This window comes from Eschrichtius robustus, chromosome 8 (genome assembly GCF_028021215.1).
Source record: "Eschrichtius robustus isolate mEscRob2 chromosome 8, mEscRob2.pri, whole genome shotgun sequence".
NCBI lineage: Eukaryota > Metazoa > Chordata > Mammalia > Artiodactyla > Eschrichtiidae > Eschrichtius > Eschrichtius robustus.
The window spans coordinates 89,364,763-89,384,929 of NC_090831.1; the positions used below are offsets into that span (position 1 = coordinate 89,364,763).

Below are 20,167 nucleotides of genomic sequence, written 5' to 3' on the forward strand. Positions count from 1 at the left end.
CACTGGGTAACTCCAAATGTTCACTGCTCTGTTCATGTCTGTGAATGACTACAAAAGCACCATAAGCACTGATTTGAGGTTACTGCCCTCAAGTAGGCAAATTCACAAATATGGAAGCCCCCAATAATGAAGATGGACTGTAGCCTTGTATAAGGTTATACAGATACCTTAGAGTAAGGACAGACCCCAGAAAATGTCCAACTTCACAGCTTACATCCATTCATTAGATCAGTATCACCAAGGAAAGAACTGCTCTTTCTAAAGCAGGGTACCACTATTCTAGCTAGATTGGTTATAATTATTAAGACTCCTGGATTGCCAGTTTATCGAAGTTCCAGTGGAAAGTGCAGAGAGAGGCAAAACTCTTCTTCACAGAATGAATACAAATCTGTATAAACGTAGTTAGCAATCTATGACTCTACACTACTGAAGAGTTAAACTGCAGGAACTAGCTACTAATAAGTGACAATTAACAAGGGAGCCCCAAGTTACTTGTAATAACAATGGGTGATTTCACAATGGGATGCAGGTCCTACAATTAATAAAAAATGTAGGGCTTCCCTGGTGGCGCAGTGGTTGAGAATCTGCCTGCCAATGCAGAGGACACGGGTTCGAGCCCTGGTCTGGGAAGATCCCACATGCCGCGGAGCAGCTAGGCCCGTGAGCCACAACTACTGAGCCTGCGCGTCTGGAGCCTGTGCTCTGCAAAAAGAGAGGCCGCGACAGTGAGAGGCCCGCGCACCGCGATGAAGAGTGGCCCCCACTCGCTGCAACTAGAGAAAGCCCTCGCACAGAAACGAAGACCCAACACAGCCATAAATAAATAAATAAATAAATACATTTTTAAAAAATAAATAAATAAAAGATGTAAATTTGTGGGACTATAAATATTTTTAAGAGTCAAAACTTGAATCATCCACAGACTAATGCCCAGGTATATTGACATGTAGACCATGAGAAATCAAGTATCTGTGCCTCTTCCCAGTCCACAGGGGAGGAAAGACTCTTCAGCAAGGTTCCGGTACATGATCACTCTCACTTTTCAGGAAATCCCCTCTACGGTTTCTCACTTCTTAATAAATTTTTATTTACTCTTTTAAAACACATTCAATAACAAGGGTTGAGATCAGCCTGTAAGTTTATGAACAGTATGAGTAAAAATATCTTCAATTACAGACTAGTTTTCTATTTAAGAATTTAAAAGACTATTTAAGACTATTTACAAATTCAGCATTAGAAAAATACTTCCTACTGGTCCACTTTATTCTAAGTGGCTCTGCTGTGTTAGCATGTCAAGACTCACACTACGCTATGGATAGAAGGTATAATGTCTGAAATATTTTTAGCTAATTGATATGAATTTAAGGCAATCTCAAAATCACTTGCCTTATACTTAAAAAAGAAGAGTCTTCCTCCTACTATTTAGAGACTACTAGCTTAGAAATGGTTTTGAAGTTTGGGAGAAAATTAAATGTTCTCTCCTAAGCTCAATTTAGAGTTCATAATTTGAAATAATTTCAGACTTACGTAAATGTTCCAAAATGATCAAAAAAATAAACAACCCAATTAAAAATGGGCAGAAGACTTGATTAGACACTTTTCCAGAGAGGGCAGGCAGATGGCCAACAGGCACATGAAAAGATGCTCAACATTGCTAATCATCAGGGAAATGTAAATCAAAACCACAATGAGATATCACTTCACACCTGTCAGATTGCCTATTAGCAAAAAAAAAAAAAAAGAAAAAAACATAAATAACAAGTGTTGGTGAGGGTGTGGAGAAAAGGGAACACACTGTTGGTGGGAATATAAACTGCTGCAGTCACTGTGGAGAACAGTATGGAGGTTTCTCAAAAACTAAAACTGGAACTACCATATGACCCAGCAATTCCACTCCTCGGTATATATTCAAAAAATAAATAAAAACACTAATTTGAAAAGATGCATGTACCCCAACTTTCAAAGCAGCAGCATTATTTACAGTAGCCAAGATATGGAAGCAACCTAAGTGTCCATCAACAGATGAATGGATCAAGAAAATGTATAATATATATATATATATATATAACATATATATACATATATTTCTCAGCTATAAGAAAATGAAATTTTGCCATTTGCAACAACCTGGATGGACTTGGAGGGCATTATACTAAGTGAAATAAGTCAGACAAAGACAAATACTACATGATATCACTTATATATGGAATCTAAAATATACAACAAACTAATGAATATAACAAAAAAGAAGCAGACTCACAGATATAGAGAACAAACTAGTGGTTACCAGTGGGGGTGGGGGAGTGGAAGGTACAAACTATTGGGTGTAAGTTTGGCTACAAGGATGTATTGTACAACCTGGGGAATATAGCCAATATTTTGTAATAACTATAAATGGAGTATAATCTTAAAAAATTGTGAATCACTATATTGTACATCTGTAACATATAAAATTGTACATCAACTATATTTCAATTAAAAAAAGTTCCAAGATGAATATGAGGTATATCCTTCACCCAGATTCCCCAAATACTAACGTTTTATCTCTTTTTTGTATTATTACTTTTTTCTGAATTGTGAAGTAGTTCAGAGTACACCAACCCAAAATGCGCCACTCTATCACAAGGACTGTTTTGACTGAAGGCAATTTCTTAAAAAGAAGACACAGGATGAGCTTTCTGATCTCTGCTGATCTGCTTAAAAACAGAATAACAACCTTAACACCTGAGATGAGGTGGCACCAGGCAGACCTGCACAAACGAACCTTATCAAATTGACCCTTACCTTCCATTAGTTTCCACACACATATACCTTTCCCCAGTTTGCCACCCTTGGAAACCTAAAGCCCCTTTCCTTTGTCCTATCACTTTTCTAAAATTTATTGTTCTTTGTTAAGATGCTATACAAACCCAAGTCCTAGCCACCCCTTTGAGTCACTCATCACTGAGTTTCTCCCTTGTGTATGCATGCTGCTTGTGTCAATAAACTTATTTGTTTTTCTCTCATTATTCTGTCTTTTTCAGTCTAATTTGCAGGGCCCCAAGTGGAGAAACTAGGAACATAATGGAAAAAGAATAGTTTTTCCTCCCCTATAACTGTGTATGAATAGTTGTAGACGTGATGTCCCTTTACCCTAAATACTTCAACATGTATTTCTGAAGATCAAGAACATTCACTTACAGGGAATTCCTTGGTGGTCCAGTGGTTAGGACGCCAAACTTTTACTGCCAAGAGTACGTGTTCAATCCTTGGTCAGGAAACTAAGATCCTGCAAGCCGTGCACTGCAGCAAAAAAAAAAAATCACTTACATAAACACAGCACAATTATCAAAGACAGGAAATTAAAACTGATACAACACTAGTATATGATTTCCTATTCAAATTTCACTAATTGGCCCAATTATTTCCTTTATCGTACAAAAACAAAGAATTTGCTTCCCTGATCTGGGAGCCAATCCAGTATTGCTTACAGAATTGAGTTATCTGGGACTTCCCTGGTGGCGCAGTGGTTAAGAATCCGCCTGCCAGCCAACACAGGGGACATGGGTTCGATCCCTGGTCTGGGAAGATCTCACATGCAGGGGAGCAATTAAGTCCGTGCGCCACAACTACTGATCCTGCACTCTAGAGCCCGTGAGCCACAACTACTGAGCCCGCGTGCCACAACTACTGAGCCCACGTGCCACAACTACTGAAAGCCCACGTGCCTAGAGCCCGGGCTCCGCAACAAGAGAGGCCACCACAATGAGAAGCCTGCACAGCGCAACGAAGAGCAGCCCCCGCTCGCCTCAACTAGAGAAAGCCCGCACGCAGCAACAAAGACCCAATGCAGCCAAAAAATTTAATTAATTAAAAAAAGAAAAACAATTTAAAAAAAAAAGAATGCAGGTTTCCTTTTCTTTGGAAGCCTGTTGAATGTTGGGCTTGTTATGAGCAGACTGTTGGGGAGGAAGAGAGGAATAAGGAAAGAGGAATCAAGGTTTGGATAACAGGCATAAGGTAGGAGGGCAGATTATTCCTGTCTAGGGAGCCTCACTGAGGAGGAAGGGGTTGCAGAAGAGGATGGCAGGTTTCCCGATACATCTCCCAATAGTCTAACGCTGGTCTCCCAGGCCCTGAACTCAATGCCTTCACACACAGCCTCTCATTGAACCATCATGTTACAGACTGAATGTCTGCATCTCCAACTTCCCTCTGTTGAAACCTAATCCCAGTGTGATGGTATTGAAGGTAGGGTTTGGGGAGGTGATTAGCTCCTGAAGGTGGATCCCTCATGAATGAGATTGGTGCCCTTTCAAAAGAGACCACAGGTGAGGACACAGCAAGAGGATTAACTTACTGTCCTGACAATTCACATGCACATTTGTCTGTTAAAGGCCCTGGAAAAGTCCTTCAGTAAAGCAGTCTTTTGGCTTTGTTTCCCAGTGTCTCTCAAATTTGACTGTGGAACACTTTAAACATCACATCTGTTAATGATCTGTGGAACACACTTTAGGAAACATCTTAGATGTTTGTGTGGCATGAGTCATGACGAATTAAAGCCTCAAAGGAGGGTGAAAGTGTCAACACCCAGGAATGGACAGTCTGATGTGGAGGCATGGGTCTCTCCTTGAGCAAATACCCATAGAAACTGAAAACAAAAGACAAATGATCATGAATTGTAATTTTTTTAAAGTGTTGTGGTAAACAATCCTGACTTTTGTTCTGCAATCTGTGCAGCTGACTTTCTGTAATATAATAAAATAGTTCATGTGCCACCACACATTGCAAAATGACATTTCAGCCTTCTGGGAAGTTGACTTTGGGGAAAAGAATATCATAATTTGGGGCAAGACATGTTGTGACTGGGGAAACCAAATGTCATCCTGGCTCCCCACCAGTATCGAGTTATTGCTTAGAACTAAACAGAAGTTGGAGAAGGGAGCCTTGGACTTCTTCCCCCAACTCCCGCCCCACCCTCCAGCCATCAGAAATCTATTCTGTACATGACGTGGTACTGTATTTACACAAGAGACCACACAAAATACAGCTGCCACCTGCTCAACACAAAATACATTCTGAATTGCAACAAAAACTTTGGAAAAGGGTAACTTTAAGTAGCACACAAAACAATCCAATAAAACCATGTAATTTACATATTTTTGAAGCAGGACTTGCTCAAATAGTTCCCTGCACACAGAGAACCATAGGCCATTTAAATACTGAAAGGCTTGAGTTTCTCAGGTTTCCTCTTTCGAGCAAAGTAGACTTTCTTTTTTTAAAACTTTTAATTCAAGAAAGAAATTACAATGCAACACCAAAGCACTACTTTCCACAGCAGCAAATTAGAGAGGGCTAATTTGTGGACACAGCCGTGCCCTGTTATCTGTACCTTGTCACTTTAATTTAGCACAATCAAAACCTCACCATTTCTTTCATTTTTACCTCTCTACATAGCAGAATTTTAGCCTTCACGCTGGGTTTCAAAGAGTCCAAAATAAAACCAGCCCACATTAAGCAAAACAGCCATGTAAGACCTTTCCTTTATGTTTGGAGAGAAAGACTTTCAAAGTTCAGGAGGAGGATTTTTTTTTAAAGGCACTGAGTAGTCCTGGTAATGCTTTTTAAAGTCTATTTTAAAACACTGAGATTTATTTTCCACCGCTGCGTTGACATGAATGTGGACAGTCAAGAGTATTGCCTCAAACAGAAGCAAAGAAGTTGTTACTTGAAATCTGTACACTTTAATCCATTGTTAAAACATCTCAGCTATGCAAGAATCTCTGAGTCACAAATTATCAAAGTTAAAAGATACACAGTCCATCCTGCATTAACAGGCAAGAATGACAGCCTGGGCTCAGGGCTAGTCTCCAGATCCTGCTCTTACAGTAGCGAATCCAGCCATCCCTCAACCATAGGAAATAGACTGTCAAGTTGTACTAGATCCAAATGCTTCCACCTCCACCTATGGGCATGCATAAAGCATGAAGCACGGGTGTCCCCAGGATCCTTTATTAACTCTCTGGCACATGCAACCCTCAGTAGCGAGAGCTGCTCTCTGAAACACAAATTAATCATTGTAAACAGAAATACATGTTTTCCACAGCCTCACAGGCGTCACCCAGCTTCCAAAATCTCATCGCCTTCCTTCCCCATACCACCCACCTTTCTCATCTCTTGAAATTCAGAGCACATTCCGCACCACTTTCATCCCTCAAGGAGCAAAGCCTTAAGTATCTATCACCTGTGCTCTCATTCCGCAAATCATTTGGCTAGAATTCTTAGTAAAAGCGGATGGCCGTGCATCGGCTATCATGGTGCCAAGTTGTAAAAGAGCACCACAGACATGGAAACGTAGATGCTTTTGAAACTCAAATGGTATTTGGAATTCAGAGCTAGTGCCCCACCAGAAATCTGTACTTTGCAGCTGTCACTGGGAGTAAAAAGTCTGCCTTTTGACTGAGCAGGGACCCAAAGCCCATGACAGGGAGTGTTTCCTTACACAGCTGTCAGCCTCCAGCCACTTGGCCACTTGGAGGAATGGGATCAGTTTCACATCAGTTTCACATCCAGTTCCCACCCCTCTCTCCAAGGGGGATGCCTGGCAGAGCTGGAGAGGGCAGAACTATCTCCGTCAAATAGGAAATCTAACTGACAGAGGCACAGCTTAGTAGGAGACCCCAAGGAACACATTTCTTGTTATTGCCTGCCTTTCCCTGCCACCCCAGCCCCTACTCCCAGATGCAAGGAGGCCTAGCGACAGAATGCAAGTGAAAGTTATAGGTCCCTAAGCAGACCACAGGCCCCACCTGCTTTGAATGCCATCTTTCAGGTGATTCTACTTCTAATCCTTTTCACTGGTACGCAGAGGTTGGTACTTATCACAGCGCCTGACCCAGTAAAAAAATCAAACAGATGGCAAAGACTAGTGCCAGAATTCACATGGCGCTTTTTGTTTTGTTTTGTTTGCAAATGGAAACCAAGTCTCTGTTCCTTGAGACTTGCAGGTGCTCACCACTCCACCCTCTAAGCTAGTGTTTCTGTCCGCCAGGTGCTAAGGGCCACGAGCTCTTCATGAGGCAGCACTTTTAGATGAGAGGACGGTCCGACATCTGCCACAGAGCACAGATGGCCAAGCCAGGACTCAACAGCTGACCTAGTGACCGTGTAGACACCCCAACTGAACACGTTGTTCAACGTCCACAGTGTAGAAATGCAAATCAGGCATGTTCTGGAAAAGGAGTAGTTATTTATAAAGGCATCTGTATGAAAGGCTTTATCATGGTATGGGCAAAGGGGTAAACAAAATATAAAATTACACTAAATGGAGGACCCTGAAGTTAGACCAGTGTGGGCCAGTCCATATATGTACGTGTGCTTCCTTTGTAAAAATCAAGACAACCTTCTAACCTTCCTTTGAAGAATACACGGTTCATGCCTGAGGGCTCCCATGGTCTTCATCACTCACAGAAGGACCCAGACCCTCTTGGCTGGTCTCTAACCAATGAGCCATACAGAACCATTGCTTCTGGGCAGCAGGCAGACTTAACTTGCATGCCAGGTTTCGGGTTTCTAGCACCTCTTCAAAAACAGATTCTAGCACTCAAGAGCCTCAAGGTTTGGGCAACTGCAGTTAACACTCACCAGGAAACAAACGGCTTTTACATAAGGAGCCATTTGGGACCACAGGTTTCAGGGCTAAGTAGCCCGGGGCCTTCAAGTACCTGGAGGAGATATGGCCACCTGTGGGAGAAAGAACTGCAAACCCTCCAGTGGAGGGGGGATTGAAGGGGCAGGGTTGGGAGGGGTGGGGTCTCACCCCTGAGACAGCACTACTCAGTTGTAGAAAGTGAACTGTAATCTCCACCCACATTCAACAGCCCTGCATGGACTTTGCACCAAGGAACCGAATTCCTTTGGTTCGTAGCAGGGGAGGGCACGCTGGCCTCAACAGGGAAAAAATACCCATTTGGGCTAAATCTCTAAAAGAAAGCCTGCAACCCAGGGAAGTTGGAGGATAATATGATATTCCAAGCAGGTAAGCCTCTTCAAAAAAAAAAAAAAAAGTCTTTCCTTCCTTTTACATGGCTGCAGACTTAAAAAAATAAATAAAAACAGAAAGAGGGAAGTTGCTATTCTAGAGTGTAGTCTCTCTCTAACACAGTTCTCATGTGGCCAGTAGCAGCAAGAAGGATCTCTAAGGAACCTGAATGCAGAGGGTATATGTCCCTGAGACTGAACGTATGAAATCAACCCAGAAGGAGGCAACACAGAATCACACACAAGCAAAGACATTCAGGGGTCCACAACCTGGCTGAGGCTACTACCGTACCTAAAGAAAGAACACAAGCGGAGAGGTGGCCAACCATGAAAGCAGACAAAAACTGAAGCTTGGGAGGCCACCCCAGCTCTGCCCAAGGGAGGGCAAGCCCCGTCCCAGACTCACGCCTCCACACAGCATTGCCAAGTGTGAGGCTCACGTGCAGAATGCAGAAATCAGGCTGCCCTGGCCGGATGCTCTGATCACACTGGGTCAGCTCCTCTCACTGTTATTCTTTATTTACCAAGCAAGTCTCCTGATTGCCACCTGGCTTCCCCCTTGAAGTCTGCAACAGGGAGGAAATCCGCTAGTCAAAGAGTGCCAATGGCCTTGAGTACGTTTCTCACACTAAATCATCAAAGTGGCATCTTGCTCCCCAGTCCCCAGAAACCTGCTAATTGCACTTGCCCCTGGGAGGTCGCTCTGCTCTCCCGGAGCTGACAGTCTGTCTTCGGAGTCTGTTTTCACTTGCTGAGAGCTGCTGAGATGCAGGCTTGCTCTTGGCTATGCCCCTAGGCTTCACCACCTCTCCACCCCTAAATCTTCTCAAGGAACACCAAGGCCCCTCTTCTGCACATTTCCATCAGCATATAATGCAGACCGAATCTCATCAAGACAACTTATCCATGAGAAAAAGTCCAAGTTGGTTTCTTAACATTTTTCTTTTAAAAAATTTTTTTAAATTTTCAAGCAATCTCTAATTCACCAAAAAATATTGTAAGTTAAGTACAAAAACCTTTCTCTCTTCCTGAAACACTTGAAAGTAACTTGCCCAAGCAGAAGCCCCATCACTCAGTGATACTTTAGTGTGCATTTCCTACAAAAATGACATTCTCCTCCATAGCCACAACACAACCATTTGCTCCTGGACCCCATTCAGATTTTACCAAATGTCCCACTAATGTACTTTATAGCAAAAGGATCAGAATCACACAGTGCTTTTAGCTGTTAGGTCTCTTTAGCCTCCTTTATTCTAAAACACTTTCCTCAGTCTTTCCCTGATTTTTCTGACCTTGACAGTTTTTAAGATTGCAGGCTGTTTATTTTGGATAAAGTCTCTCAATTTGGCTTTGTCTGATGCTTCCTCTGATTAAATTCAGGTTATGAACTTTTGGCAGAACATCATGGAAAAGTGATGCTACATCCTTTCCCTTGAATGTCATTAAGTGGTACATGATTTTGGTTTCTCCCTTTGCTGGTAATGTTCAATTTTTTCCTCCCGCTTGTCCGTGTGTGTGTGTGTGTGTGTGTGTGTGTGTGTGTGTGCGGTGTTCAAATCCCCACAAGTTCATGAGGATTGGCCTGCCTAACCCAAGGACAGGCTGAGCTAGGGAGGGCCTGGGCATATCTTGGTTTGTACCTTCTCTGCCCTCTATCACAAACAGTGCCCCCCTGCTCTGCCTCCCCCTTGGGGGGAACTGTAATGATGGCAATGACAGCAGATTCACAGAGATGCATTTACAGAGATGAGCTATAGAGAAAGGAAAAGAAGACAGATGGAATGCTTTTGCAGATAAATAATACAATTCCTTAGGTCCCACTCACACAATTTTTCCATAGAGGTAAATTGCATTCATTTCTTCATGCAAAAAAGGTCCCACTTCACTCATTCATTCATTCAACCTACAAACATTTATGGAGAGCCTCTCCCTGTTAGGCACAGGGACACCAACATACAGTGGACGCTGCCCTGCCCCGAAGGACAGCATGGTCCCTTACAGAAATGTTATTCAATATAAATAAACAGCTACAGTGCAGTATCGAGAAGAAGAATCTAATCCAGGTTGAGAGGGAAGCAATCCAGCACAGGGGTTGGCTGGCTTAACACAGTCTGGCATGTTCTGCTGCAAGCAGAGGTAAATAGATCCCAGATCAGCCTGAGAGCAAAGGTGAGCTGCAGGAGAGGGGAGATTGGAGAATGAGGTGTACAGGGAGTGGGTCAGAAAGGCCTTCATAGGTTTAGCAAGACTCTGCATACCTTGTTCCTTAAGCCATGAGGAACCACTAAAGGGTTTGAAGCCCAGTGGCAAGATCATGCAGATATTTTTACAAAAATTCGAGGAACCATCTACAGAGAGGAAGAAGGGGGAACAGAAGGGAAGCTAAGTACACAGAATATAGTGAGGAGAAAATTGCAGTTATCGGTCAGACCAGAAGCTGATGAAGGTTAGTCCAGGACAGGAACAATGAGGAGGAAACAGGGGCCAGATTCCATAGAAACACAGGATGCAGTATCCATGGGATTTTGCAGGAGTGTGAGAAGTAGAGGATCAAGACATACAGAAAAGCCCGGGGGCTTCTGGATTAAGTGGATGTTAGTGGGATGCCTTTAATCAGGATCTAGAATATAACAACAGTAGGTGCTGCTAATGACACTTCCAGACATAAAACCAATTTCCCAACCTCTGAAATCTGGAATTCTAGTGAATTTATACAAATCCGGGTTAGTAGAGGATTTCAAGGACTGTTTGCTGTTATAGATAGATAGATACCACAGCATGCTGAGTTTCAGCCCTAGGATTTTAAATACATTTGAGTTCCTAGCGTTACCTACTGCAGTGATTATTGTGGGCATAGCTGGGGGTAATTTTACAGTAAGAGAAAGAGAGAGAGAGATGTTTAAGACTTGTTCATCCTTGCCTCTCTCACTGCCACCTACCACTTATGTTTCCCTAATCATTTCCAGAAATTTTGGACTTGAGGCAGCACACTGTTGACTTAATGTCATAGCACACCTCTCATATATTTATTTTTAAGTAATGTGAATTATAACCAATTTTGTTTTGAGAACTTTATGAGGTCCTTGAGAAAAACTGAAAACACCCTACAGTGTTCAAAAGCTAAGCTGAGGAACTATACCTTTACACAGTAAAAGATGAAAGCTCGATGTCTGGCCAAAGTCTGGAAGCAGTTAATGGTTCTTCTCCCCTCCCAATGTTTTGTTTGTTCTGCTAATGTAAAGCAAGCACCTCTGCTACTTCTTATTTTTTACCTACTTCTCTCTATACACCCAATAAGCAAATATTCAGGTCTGAAGTAAGAGATGGGGACTTTCCAAGTAAAATCCATCCAATGACTCAAACTAATTGCACACACATTTTACACTTTCTTTTTGATTTATGGGGAGAAAAAAAACCCAACAGTATCATAGTTCTTTTGTAGACAGTCTCAGCCTTTTTTCCTTCACTTATTTTTTCCTTTTATTTATCTATATTTTTTGTGCACAGTATTGGGTCACCCTCAGCCACACTTTGTCATCACTCTCCTTGGTGGGAAGCATGTGAGTTTTCCGGGCAACATCGTGAAGTATAATCAGCAGTGGACCTTGATTCATATAAACCTGGGCTAATTTGGTGCCTCCACATTATACCCTGTCCATCCTGAACTAAGTCACTTGAACACTCTTGAGCCTCTGTTTCTTCCTAAGCCCAGTGGAGACAATGATAAGCTCACCTAAGAAGATGTAATGTGAATATTAAATTGCATGATACACATAACAAACATCCTCTCCTTGCCAAACTTTAGTCAGGCTCCTCTGAGCCCTCTGCTTCCATCTCTGTCCTTGTAGATCCCAATTTTAACAAGAATCCTGCTAAATTGGCTTAGAAAGAATCCTCACCCTCAATATCTGATCGAATTCCTCATCCTCCAGGTGAACCGTGATCACCCTGGCCTGCCTTCAGCAAGAATCCTGTTGAGTCGGTTTAGCAAGAATCACCCTATTTTTAATGTTTCCCCTTAGTGATTTTCCTTCCACTGACCACTCCCCAACCCTGTTCCTTGGCTATAAATCCCCACTTTCCCTTGTTGCATTTGGAATTGAGCCTAGTTCTGTACTAAGGCCTTTTTTCCCCCTATTGCAATGGTTCCTGAGTAAAATTGGTTTTATAGCTTTAACTACTGTCCAGCTCTGGTTTTTCTTTTGACACAGGTGAAAGATTGTAACATTGTTCCTAGTGTAAAGCAACTTCCAAAATGTTAAAAAATGACCCTCATAAAATAATTACATATTAAAGATGTATTTAATTCAATGAGAAAACCAACAGAACAGAAATATTGTTTCAAAGGATTATAGAAGAGAAATATTTATATATAGTCGCTGAAAGAAAGAATGCTGAAATCAGGTTGCTAAAGTAGATACAAACTTTGTTTAATGCCTTGCAGAGCATCAAAATTATACTTTGGGGATTATCTTTTCTAATGGAAAAGAATCATTTGCATTGCACAAGTTTCTATAGGTATTCATCCACCCTTATAGATTTGTAAACTATTTTACAACAGTAAATAGTAAATCAAAGAAAAGCAAAGAAAGGCACACAGGCCTAGAGAATTAGATAATCCTTGGGTAGGGACTCTAATCCAGTATGACTTTGAAGGGACACACAGTTATCCTTTTGCCTATTTGCCTGTTTCCAAGTTTCAGGTATTTTCTCTCTTCACCAGAACGTCACAGGTGTTCAATGTGTTGTCCAGAAACTAATTATTTTGAGAAAGCTATATACAAAATCCTACAGGATGACTCAGGCAAAGAAGTAATAAGAGGAAAATTCAGAGCATCAGACGATTTCATTAAACAAGAAAAAAGGGAAAAAATAAAAAATGACTGCATCATGTTACGAAGGATTATTTGTCTAAATCTTATAGCATAACCCTAAGAAAGACAGCATGGTATAGACTGAAGATAGGAATTGTCATCAGAAAGAAACGAACTGGCTGGAAATATAAAATTAGCCATACTCAAACTCTAATGAACAGTAGAATGTCTGCAAAATGTATAGCCAATTGAATGTTATTTAACTTATATATTAAAACCAGAAATAATATAAGACCCAAGAGAAGCTCAAAATACTTTGTAATTTTTACAGCCTCTCATAGTATAAAATTTCTTAATTTCATTTCTTCTTTATCTTTCTATCCCTTTGAATAGCAATGCTTAAAACAGTTCATGCTCAAAATAGGAAGATTCAGTTATCAAAGATTAAGGAAGTTGAAGGTAGGTCCAAGCTCATCTTTGAATCAATATATGAGGAATATATAGGGTAAAAGTAATGACTATAAAAGATATCTGTAAGACAGTCCCATTTGGTAGCACAGGTGCACCAGTAGGGTTAAGAACAGCATGTTTGTGAAGACAGAATTGGAATCCTACAGGTCCATTTACCAGTGATTTTCCTGTAGGCAGCCCACATAATGTCTCTGAACCTCAATTTTCTCATTGACATGGCCAATAATACACATTTCATTAGGACTATTGTGAGCATTAAATGAGCTCACGTCCATACAAACTCCAGCACAGTCCCTGACATATACTAGACACTAGTAAATAAGTACTACCTTTTTCTGCTCCAAGGGTCATTTTTTGGGGGTGATGTATAAATACATGAAAAACAGTAAAGGACTTTTGAACTGTATTCTCAGTCACCTAGAAAGTAAGGAGGTTACTATTTTTTTGTTTATTTCTGTTTTCACTTCCTACCTCCAGGACTTTCAAGTTTCTTTCACATGAAAATTCAATCTATATGTTTATTTAAAAGTAAGGGTTCAATTAATCATGACACACTCTTTCTTCTGAAGCTCTCTTCACTGCTTAATTCAAGTAACAGGATAAGGAAATTCAGATGGGAACCAAAAAGGGACTGATTTCACCAACCTTGTTTATGTTCCTGCTTTGTTTCCATTATTTTATTTACCTCCTGACATGATTCCTGGACACTTGAAACAAAAGAAAACTTTTCTAAGTAAGGAAACCAAAGGGCAGAAGGTTCCTCCCCCAGGGAAATGACAAAGAAGGGCAAGAGATCAGAAGATAGCACAGGCTCTTGTGTACTGCTGCTATTGTCACATCATGCTTTTCCAGCCTCACCTTCACCCATAAATCCCTCTTGGAAAATGGAAAAAAGGATGATCCTAACTGAGGCACATTAATACTTCTTGGACTCAGCCCCATGATAGACCTGTTAAACGGGTCTGTGTCCCGTGTGGGAGTCCCTCCCTCACCACCCTCAACCCCAAGCCAGACGCACAGTAGGGCTTCCTTCAAGGGGCCCTATTCTATTCCTGGCTCCTCTCCGGGAAACACCATGCTCAGCTTAAGGCTCTGACCCCCTAAGAGAATCATCCCCACCTTCCTAGCGTGTTCTAACCCAGTACCGACTTCTGAGATACACTGGATCACTAGAGGGAGCTGGTCCAAACACAGCTTCATTAATGCTAATACTTCGTGTGACAAGGAGCAGCCACCTCACATACACCCTCACCAACCCAACAACTGCTGGCCAGACATCTGCCCGAGACCCTCCAGTCTGGACGCCACATTCTGCCATTTGGCTGGACCAAGGTCCTCAGTCCCCAGCTGGTTTATGCCCTCCCATCTGCAACCCGCCTCCATCCAAGAGGCACATCCATTCCAGGTTCTGGCTTCTCCTTGATGTCATTACCCACCCAGGCTCTGCCAGGACAGGACAGTGAGGGCTGGGATCATGTCCTTGATTCAGCTCACTCAACAAACTCTTAGGGGAGAGGAGAGCGGGAGGCAAATGAGTCTCTTCCTAGACTTGGGGAAATGGAGTGTCAGGCAATTTCGATCTAAATTCTATGTAGAGATTTTCAGTCAGTGAGTCCTTGCTGGAGGGACCACTGATTTTGTATTTCACCAGGGCCCTAACCCACTCCCAGGAAGCCCTGTGGACAGTTACAATGTGCCAACACATCCTACCCTCTACTTTAGCCCCAATGTCAGCCCGATGCAGGCAGAGAGGGGGAACCCAAGTACTCTGACTATGAGCCACTGTGAAAGTGTGTGGGAGAGGAGGAAAGGCTGAACTTCTTATCTTTTTCTTCCAGTAGACAAACATTCACCATCCTTTTGGACAAGGCATGGCATTGTGCTTTCTGTAAAAGGAATAAACTGAGTGACCCTGTTTGGGGGGGAACTTTATAAATCCACAGAGGCCAGAAACCGTATTATCTGGAGTTTCCTGTAGTACCATTATTCCAACATCTTGAGCAGATTTTCACATGTCCTTTAAAGGACCCATTTCCTCTAAAATTCTCAATTTGCTGTGACATAAAATGGGGATAATACTGGAACAACCACTCCATGTACTGGCATAAACTCTCTTTCCCCTAGGGTTGATGTGAAGATTAAATATCTTAAAATATGCAAATTATTTGACCCAAAAAAGTATTCCAAAAATTGATAATTCTCTTTCCCCGCATTTGTGTGAGAAATGCCAGTTAATTGTAGAAGGGCAGAGCAGCTGATTTAGTGGCAAATGTTCAGGCTTCTGAGAAGACTACAGCTCCAGCTCTGCCATTTCCCCTGTAAAATGTAATAACTTCTACTTTGGAGGGAGTTATGCATCGTAATGAGATGACACATGACTATGTAGAACATCAGAGGGCATATGCTCCCTTAGAACTGAAGCCCTTTGTCTTGCACACAGCAGGGTTCCTCCAGCTAAACACTGTACCAATAAGACCTGAAAAGCAGCATGCAGCCCAGGATCAGGGGGGCATTCCTGGATGGAATCTGCATCAGCATGTTGTCCATATATCACAAAGTGCTGTGCCAACTATGAAGCCACTGGAATTATTTCCAAAAAAAAAAAAAAAAAAAAAGAAAAGTCAGCTTCACACAGCGGTAGATTCACCAATTCGTCCTTAGGGAGCACAGACCTAGTTCGTTTGTTTGTTTTTCTTTTTTTTTTTTTCTTCCAGTTTCACTGAGAAATACTTGACATGCAGCTGTATGAATTTAAGGTGTACAGCATAATGATCTGACTTACATACATCATGAAATGACGACCACGATAAGTTTAGTGAACATCCATCATCTGAGATACAAAATTAAAGAAACTGAAAAAAATTTTTTTCCTTGTGATGAGAACTCAGGCTTTACTCTCTTACCAATTTTCACATGTAATATACAGCAGTGTTCATTATATTTACCATGTTGCACAACACCTCCCTAGTACTTATTTATCTTATAACTGGAAGTTTGTACCTCTGACTGCCTTTATCCAGTTCCCACTTCTCCCACATCTCACCTTTGGTAACCACAAGGTTGATCTCTTTTTTCGTGAGTTTGTTTGTTTGTTTTTGAAGTATAATTGATCTACAACACTATGTTAGTTCCTGTTACACAACATAGTGATTTGATATTTCTATACATTTCAAAATTATCACAATAAATCTACTTATGACCTGCCACCATCCAAAGATATTACATAATTATTGACTCTATTCCCCCACACTATATATTTCATACCCCTGACTCATTTATTTTGCAACTGGGAGTTTGTACCTCTTAATCTCCCTCACCTACTTCTGTCCTCCGCCATCCCTCTTCCCTCTCTGCTTTGGCAACCACCTGTTCGTTCTCTGTATCTCTGACTCTGTTCCTATTTTGTTATAATTGTTCATTTGTTTTGTTTTTTAGATTCCACATATAAGTGAAATTATATAGTATTTGTCTTTCTCTGACTTATTTCACTTAGCATAATACCCTCTAGGTCCATCCATGTTGTAGCAAATGGCAAGATTTTATACTTTTTTAATGGTTGAGTAATATTCCATATATATATATATATATATATATATATATATATATATATATATTCCATATATATATTCCACATCTTCTTTATCCATTCATCTGTTGATGGGCACTTAGGTTGCTTCCATATCTTGATTATTATAAATAATGCTGCAATGAACATAAGGGTGCAATATCTTTTTGAATTAGTGTTTTAATTTTCTTTGGATAAATACCCAGAGTAGACTTGCTGGGTTGTATGGTAGTTCTGTTTTTAATTTTTTGAGGAACCTCCATACTGTTTTCCATAGTGGCTGCACCAATTTACATCCCAACCAACAGTACATGAGGGGTTCCTTTTTTCCACATCCTTGCCAACACTCCCCATTTGTTGTCTTTTTGATGATAGCCATTCCAACAGGTGTGAGGTGATATCTCAGTGTGGTTTTGATTTGCATCTCCCTAATAATTAATAACGTTGAGCATCTTTTCATGTGCCTGCATGTCCTCTTTGGGAAAATGTCTATTAAGACCCTCTGCCCATCTTTTAAACACATACCTATTTGTGGGTTTTTCTAATGTATTTTCCCTTCCTAAAATTTCACAAAATCACTTCAGGGAACAAATATAAATTACAAAGCATTTTAACTGAAATAATTTTAAAAGCCCACAACATTTTTCACTATAGATGAAATAGCTACATCAAAGATAAAATGTCCACCTGAGAAGTCCACATATTTCACATAAACATGGAAAAGGGTTCAAAGAGCATCGAAAAGAACACAAATCATCCTCTTCAATTACTCAGGGGCATTTGATTAACTGTGTTTGAAAAGATGAAGGAAGATCAAATCTTTCACTTTTTAGGGATAACACTCAGGCTGTTGACCATCTTTTTATCTTCCACCTCCAGACCATCTCCTCGTCAAAGAAGAGGTAAGATTTAAACCACTTTGCAAATGGCAAAGTCCTCCTCCTTCAGGACAGAGGACAACATCTCTGTACAACATGTGCATTTGGTAAAACTTTCAAGGCAAAAATCCTAAGAAATTTATGAAGCACTTAGGAGGAGACTAAGAGCCTTGTCTCACTTTCGTCCAAAAGTCTGACTCTTAGAATTGAAACATTTACCATCATCTAACCCAGGGTGCTTTCACCCTTAATTTTAGCTGTAGAAGCCTTATCCAGGAGCCCTATCCTCCAGGAGCCCTAACCTGTGAGGAAGCGGGAAGTGTGCTTATCCAGGAAGAAGTGGGGGGCCAGAGCCTGGCTCACTGTTCCCCGCTCCCACTCACTCCCCCTGCAGTGACCTCTAAGCTCATCTTCAGAAAGTTTGGTCTCATGGAAGCACAATTTGAAAGTGACTGATACCACATATCATATCACAGATGAGTGAGGATGCTGAGGCCAAAAAAAGTGACAAGTAGCTCCTGCAATTGTCCCCGAGATAGATGAGTGAGGCCTGGTCAAACATTCAAGGGGCTCAGAAAAGCCACTTCCTGGCCTCTGTGCAGCTAGAGTGACTAAATGAACCATTTGAAGCCAAAAAGACATCAGCGGACATTTGCTAAAGGTCACTTTTCTAATATAAGAGACAAAGGGACACGAGAGCTGCTGGTGTTTCCCCTTCCTCTTTCTTCCTGTTAAGGGTGTGAGGACATAGTGCCTGGTGCTGCAGCAGCCATCTTGAGACTATAAGTGTGAACAAAAGACAAAAGGCCAACATACTTAGTATGGGAGAGCAGAAGAAAAGATCTTGGGTCCTTGAAGATTTCCTTGAGCTACTTAATGAATCTGAAGCCACCTGGCCCTGACTTCTGGTTAAGTAAACAATAAGTGTCTTTACAGTAAGAGACTGTTGGTCAGGTCTCCACCTACCATATTCTACCTGATGCAAAACACTTCTCTAGGTATTTCAGAATCCGTGTACTACAAGTTAAGTAGCACCTGCATTTTCCCACAAATTATTTCTAAGTTCTGCTCCCAAACGAAAGTCACGTGGAAAGTTCAAAAGCAAGGAGGAAAGATACAGCCAACTTGGAAGGCAGCTGCCTCTTAACAAAGCCAAACATTTAGTCTATACCATACAACCCAGCAATCGTGCTGGAGCTATCAAGGCATAAACTAATATGATGAATCTTAAATGTATATTTCTAAGTGAAGGAAGCCAGTGTGAAAAGGCTACAGGCAGTTTGATGCCACCTACATGACATTCTGGAAAAGGCAAAACTATAGACACAATAAAAAGATCAGAAGATGTGTGTGTGCCAGGGGTCTGAAGGCTGCGAGTGCAGGTGGAAGGGACAGAGAAGGGAAAGAGTGACGAACAGCTGGAGCACAGGGGATTCTTAGGGCATTGAAACTACTTTGTATGATACTATAATGGTGGCTACATGACACATGCACTTGTCAAAACCCACAGAATGTACAACACAAGGAGTGAACCTTAATGTAAACTGTGGATGTTAATGGATATTAATGTATCAATATTGGTTCATTAATTTTAAAACATGTACCACACTCATGCAAGATGTTTCTAGTAGGGAAAACTGTGCAGAAAGGGGACTGTATATTGGAACTCTCTGTACTATTTGCTCAATTTTTCTGTAAAATCTAAAACTGTTCTAAAAAAAATAAAGTCTTTTCATAGAAAAAAAGAAAAAGGAAAGAGGGGACTGGGGGAGGGGAAGAATCCCTAAAATTATAATAGTTTTCTTCTCAAATCAGTTCAGAAACTTACCCAATTTAAGGACTGCGTGGCAAGGTTTGAACGAGCATCTTCCATCCTCACCTTTCAACAAACCACCTCTCCTCCTCCCACCAAGACCCAACCCTGAATTTGACCTTGGGCGGTTCCTCCCCTTCACCTTCACTTCACTCCAAGGAATGCACATTACTGCCACTCCCTCAGCTTTCCAGGGCATCCCTAGGCTTCCCACTTATTTTCACTCTGATAATGACATCTCCAGAAAAAAAGGCATCGTTCAGACGCTTCTCTGCATTAATGGAAGTAACAACCTAGTAAGTAATAAGTAAATTCCCCGGGTCCTTCAGGTTGTTTCGATAAGGGCTCTCTTATACCCAAACATTGTCCAATGACTCCCCATCTGCAGGGCCCAGAATTCCAATCAGTGTTAGATCTAGCTTCTCTGCAGAAATGTAGCAAAGATTCTGAATTCAGCATGAAAAGAAGGAGGTCTCACACTCCAGTCCCAAAAGTTTCCTGGATCTTTTTTTCATAGTTTTCTATGGACTCTGGAAGGCTAACTTAAAAGTTTAGTACTAAATAGACTGAGGTTGTAGCTAGATAATTGTTACTATCAAGTACTATT

The 20,167-nt window shown here is 41.3% G+C and overlaps 1 protein-coding gene across 2 annotated transcripts in view; it reads right to left on the reverse strand.

The window, feature by feature from the left end:
* Nucleotides 1-20,167, reverse strand: part of ELMO1 (engulfment and cell motility 1) — a 553,192-nt gene that overhangs the window by 491,072 nt on the left and 41,953 nt on the right. For both annotated transcript variants that reach the window (XM_068549306.1, XM_068549305.1), the window contains exon 2: nucleotides 3,181-3,282. The gene's annotated coding sequence lies outside the window, so the exon portion shown is untranslated. The remainder of the gene's footprint in view (nucleotides 1-3,180; nucleotides 3,283-20,167) is intronic.